Source organism: Podarcis vaucheri (genome assembly GCF_965113315.1).
Source record: "Podarcis vaucheri genome assembly, chromosome: 16".
NCBI classification, from domain to species: Eukaryota; Metazoa; Chordata; class Lepidosauria; order Squamata; family Lacertidae; genus Podarcis; species Podarcis vaucheri.
In genome coordinates this window covers 6,364,951-6,370,586 of record NC_138754.1, presented here as the reverse complement: position 1 = coordinate 6,370,586, position 5,636 = coordinate 6,364,951, and the positions used below count along the sequence as shown (strand labels likewise).

General features: G+C 47.5%; 1 long non-coding RNA gene across 2 annotated transcripts; it reads left to right on the top strand.

Moving 5' to 3' along the window:
* Positions 1-689: 689 nt before the first annotated feature.
* LOC309520772 lies at positions 690-4,962 on the top strand. Of its 2 annotated transcripts, none has more exons than XR_014214398.1 (3): positions 690-832; positions 2,603-2,805; positions 4,682-4,962. It is a non-coding gene; the product is annotated as an uncharacterized lncRNA (long non-coding RNA). The 2 variants fall into 2 exon arrangements; XR_014214399.1 differs by having other exon boundaries at positions 2,600-2,805.
* Positions 4,963-5,636: the final 674 nt, after the last annotated feature.

Here is a 5,636-nt window from a genome sequence, read left to right as displayed (position 1 = left end):
TAGTGGAGCAGCTGTAAGTGATTGCCCAGCTGAGGGCAATGAGGTAATCCCCGCATCTGGAGCCAGGGCAGGATCAGGCCCCTGACTCGGCCCAGCTGGTGCTTGTTGCAGGGGAACCTGTGCAGACTGGGACTCTTCAGAATCAGGCCCCAGACTCGGCTCAGATGCCACCGGAGGCAGAGGATCCGGTGCGGACTGAGACTCCTCTGGTTCCGAGTCTGAGCCCAAGTCCCAGGCCATCACACAGCTGATGCCTCCTAAACCCCACCCATGATTGACCATGTCAGAATACGCCAGGGGGTCCACGCAGCCCCCGAGATGAGACAAATCTGTCTGGGCGTGTTCCTGAAGTTGCACAGCTCTGGGATGTCCATAAATCATCAGTCCCAGCACGCTCCAGTGACACATAGCAGATGCCTATGAGCACACACACTCAGCAGTGTTTAGCAGAAACAAAGTGGAGATTGGTGTGCTCATTCTAAGCTTTTATTAAGCAGTATATACAGGACAAGCGATCATGGTGTCTCTCACTTCAGCTCCGAGAGAGAAAAGAAAGTAAAAAGTACAAAACCACAACAGAGTGGAAGAGATAAGGCTAGCTTCCGTTCTCAGGCTTTCCAAGCCTAGAAAGTAAAGACAGACATGTGATGTACAATCACACATCCAGCAACGGAGGAGTGAAATGCTAACAGACCAATCATCAGAAGCGGGTAAATTTGAATTTCCCCACAGAGAAAGGGAGAGGAGAACATCTCCTGTTGGCCATTGGGAGGGTCCGAAATGGCCTGGCACCAGCAGCGAGCTGGTGTGACAACTTTCACCCACCAACAAGGTGAGGGGAATTTGCATAACTTTGATGTTTTCTTGAAACGACTTAATCATGGAAAGGTTCAAGTCCTCAAATCCATTCATGGCTCCTGATGTCATTCTTCTCCCCAAATGGCCATGCTGTTGGACTCCGACTCCGACTCCGACTCCCACCAGACCTAATTAACAGTCAGTGATCATAATGTCCAGCAATATATGGAGGAAATTACACTGGCTACCCCTGCAGGATAAGTTCCCAGTTTGAGTAAGCCTTGGGTAAAATCCTCTCCACGCTTACTGAGGCAGATGGGAGTTGAAGTCCAGCAACATCTAAAGTGTCTCTCACCCCTGGAGTAGAGATACCTCTGGGTTTGATTACCGTGGATAGATCAGGGTCTCAATTCTGGTTTAGCATAATGCAACTCATTATGTCAGGGGTGGGAAACCAGCGGCCCTCCAGATGTTGTGTTATTCCAACTCCCATCAACTCTAACCAACATGGCCAAGGGAGGTGGAGTCCAGCCACACCTGAAGGTCCACAGCATCCTCCATCCCTGACCTACATAGACCTTAGGAGTTCTATTTTGGTCCTCCAGGACCTACTTATATGTATGGATGACTGGCTATGATAGAAATAGTTTATTGCATTCTGCACCATTTGGTTAGCTTGCTGGAAGCTAATTGCTTTTACTGTGGCTTGGTTTCAGAGCGTTGCTAATAACTGTAGCACAGTCTCCACTTGTAAAGAAGTGACTGAGTTAGCAATGCTACAAATTCCCAGCCTACCATTCCTGGACATCTGATGGATCTACATTAACAGACTCAGGTGCTATAGATTTAGTGTTAGTTATGCAATTCAGGTTAGGTGCCCTGTGAGCCGCCATGCTCTGCTATATTTGACTGTGCATATAGGCCACATTTTCACAAGCACTGAATCACACTCCTTTCCAGTAATGGATGCATAGAAAGCCTGGAAACCAATTCCATTGCTTAGTTTCAAAGGATGGTTCCAAGACCTATAATTAAAACTCCACATGAAAAGTCCTGTATAAAAGTGCCCGGAACCCAGAAGGTCATTCAGTGCCTCTAATAACGTCTGTCTGCAGCTACAGTTGAGAGCACCGGGTAAGTTTTATTTTGCTCATTCTCTTCTCAAAGCTCTTATTGGGAGTTGACAAAAAAGCTTGCTCCATCACAGGGGTCGGGAAATCTGAGGGCCACATTCATTCCTGGATAGTATTCTGAGGGCCACATGCCAGTGGTTGGTAGAACCACAGGCAAAATTTGTTGAAGCAACAAATGCAAACTTTACCTTCTGCGTAGTAGGCTAGTTTCTACACAGTCTCATAACCCCATCTCTGTTCTCCATCCAGGCTAACAAGGGCTCAAAGACTATGTCTTAGCCAGGAAGAAATGCTCAAGGAGGGTGTGATGCAAAGCTGGTTAAGGAGCATGGAGGAGTAATTCCATAATATTCTTGGATTGCCATCAACCCCAGTCAATGTGGCCTGTGATCAGTGATGATGGGAGTTGTAGTTTCGTAATGTCATTGGATTCCATTGCCCAGCAGCTTCAGCCAGCAAAGCTAGTCTTCAGGGATGATGGGACCTGTAGTCCAGCAACATCTGGAGGGCCACAGATGTCCCTCGTCCTTGTTTTGCAACATGGGTTCTGCGAATCTCTACTTTCATTCCCCCTCCCCGAGAGTTTCCAAACGTAGACAATACGGCTTTGATTATTTCATTTCATCCCTCCCTCCCTCCCTCCCTCTCTCCTTCCCTCTTGTGTTCAGTAGGATCCTGAAAGTCCCACAAGATGACATGCTGCATTTCTCCAGGAGTTTCCAGAGATGGTGGATTTTATGGGAGCAACAGTGAAGTGCTTGTTGACATTGCTCCTGAGAGCAGAGTGCGGGTCCAACCAGGACACTGTGCCCTCACACTCCCTCCAGCCCAAGTCAGCACCACCAATGAACCCTTCAGAATATCTTGCCACTATGTAAGTTATACCAAAAAGTCAGAGATAAAGTGTGTGTGTGTGTGTGTGTGTAAGAGAGAGAGAGAGAGAGAGAGAGAGAGAGAGAGAGAGAGAGAGAGAGAGAAAGCAGACTGAGCAACTGAGCAACTGCAACTTGATTGACCACCATCTACAATGTCCACCATTTGTGGCTACTGTGGCCTAGTGTCAGGGCTGGAATCGGACACAGGTCAGCCCTAAAGGAAGCACGTCTCCTTGTCAGTGAAGTTAACACTTTAATCGAGGAAGCAAACATGCAACTCAGCCTAGTGCTCTCAGCAACACTTCCCAGGAGGTCTTGCACCTATGGAGCAGTTGCCAGGACCGAAGGTCCCTGCCTTACCTACTTCTCTAAGGCGCCTCCACTCCCGAATGTTTTCCAAGCAGTCTTAAACTGCACTTGCACACCTCTGACCTCTTTTCTGCTCTTCTCATTACCCTGCGAATTCTTGAAGACCAGGGGGGAGGAAAGCTTGTTGCAGCAGGAGAGGGAGACTTCCAGGATTTTTCAGCAGTCCTTAGACCTCTTCTTTTGCTTCAGTCTTGGAGTATGAACTGCTCCCTGTCACAAACTCTTTCTGCTCACTAAACCCTTTGTCATCCAACACCTCCTCCCAATCTTCTCCCTCTGAGCTCTCCTTGCTCTCCCACCACCAATTCCTTGGCTCTGAGCCTTCCTCGTCCTCTTTGTCCAGCCAGTCCATGCCATCTAGTTCTAACAGAGGTGGTAAACATGTGTCTTAAATAAATACCAGCCAGTCAGGGAACCACATCACCACCATGGTGGTGTTAAAAATGTCCAGTTAGTATACAAAAGAACCTGCTAAACTTCCAAGAAGAGCCTGCTAGATTAGGCTAGTGACCCATTTATTCCAGCATCCTGTTCTCACAGTGGCTGCCCAGATGCCCCAATGGGAAAGCCAGAAGCAGGATCAAACACAAGAGTCCTCTCCATTCCTGTGCTGGTCTTCTGAGGCAGGACTGCCTCCAACTGTGGAGACAGGGCATAGCCATCATGACTAGCTTAGACTGCAAATCGGCTCATTCCTGAGATCATCCCTGGCTATTTGCTCCCCACCCCAAGTCAATAACAAACAGGTGATCACGAAATACTGCCATCAGTTAATTGCACAGCTCTGCTGTGAACAGCTTCAGAGTGCCTTGTGGATACTTTCAGACATGCCTGAGTTCTGTTGTGGGGAAGGCACTTGTGAAAGTGCACCTTGCATTCCTGAAGGTGGCTCACGGTGAGCTAGACAGCTGATAGCTCAGTGCTAGAGGTCAAACTTCAACAACATCTCCAGGTAGGGCTGTGAACGTCCCTTGCCTGAAACCCTGTACAGTCATACCTCATGTTACGTTTGCTTCAGGTTACGTGTTTTCAGGTTGCGTCCTGCGGCGACCCAGAAGTAACAGAATGGGTTACTTCTGGGTTTTGCCGCTCTTGCATGCGCAGATGCGCAAAAGGACGTCATGCGCAGAAATGGCGAATTGCGACCCGCACATGCGCAGATACACAGACACAGGTTGCATTCTGTTCAGGTTGTGAATGGGCCTCCGGAACGGATCACGTTCGCAACCAGAGGTACCACTGTAGTCTCAACTGATAGTGCAGAGCTAAATGGACCAATGATATAACTCAGCATAACACACTTTCCTAAGCTTCTGTTTAGGCATGAATATTCCAACTCTACAGTTCTATTTTATGTGTGGTACTTTTTATTTATTTATTTAAATGAACCTGGATGCAAAGTAACTCCTGCACAAAGTTAATGGCAAATAATCCAGAATCCAACCAGAATTCTGACTGATGTGGTGAGTTGAGAGACTGATTTGTCCTGCACTTCCCTTGTTATAGAAGGAAGCCAGCTGCAACATGCTTCCCGCTATGAAGTCTTGCTGCTCTCCAAACAATTGGACATGTCCCTCTCGTACTGGATCCTGCAGAGGATGGACTGGGTCATCAAGTTTTGGGACGCGAGTAGGAATACAGCCACAAAGCTGTGAAGTGGTTTTCCCAGGGGGATATCTGTGTAGCAATGTTCATAATGGAAAAGTCTCCTGCTGCCAGGCCTGCAAACCATGCTAGTCCCCAATGCAGTCTACGAAACACACAATAAATGGGACATGTAAAATGCTCATCTGTAAAGGCTCTGCTCTTATAAAGTGCATGTCATGTAAATTTTATTTTATTTTACAGTGGTGCCTCGCAAGACGAAAAGAATCCGTTCTGTGATTCTCTTCATCTAGCGGTTTTTTCGTCTTGCGAAGCAAGCCCATTGACGGAGTAGCGGATTAGCGCTATTAGCGCTTTTAGCGGCTTTTAGCGGCTTATCTGCTGATCGGATCAGCTGATAAGCGGCTTAGCGGCTTAGAAAAAGGGGGGAAAGGAAAAAAAACAACAGCAGGAGCTCGCAAGACATTTTCGTCTTGCGAAGCAAGCCCATAGGAGATTTGTTTTGCGAAGCACCTCCAAAACGGAAAACTCTTTCGTCTAGCGAGTTTTCCGTCTTGCGAGGCATTCGTCTTGCGGGGCACCACTGTATTTTTAGTTGAATTTTCCTTAAGTCAGTTATGAGGAATTTTGTGACTCTCAAGATGCTGTTGAATGTCACTCCCGTCATTCCTGGTGGGATACTGATGTGAAGTGAATGTCAACAACATCTGCCAGGAGCAGGTTAACTTATTTTTGTCTTAAACTCCAAACCCTATTTCTTTGCACCTGCTTCAATGCCCTTTCCTCTCTTGGGGAATTGGTGCTACTTCTTTCTGGGAGGTGATTCCAACCAATAAGGGATCATGCCATCAGTCCC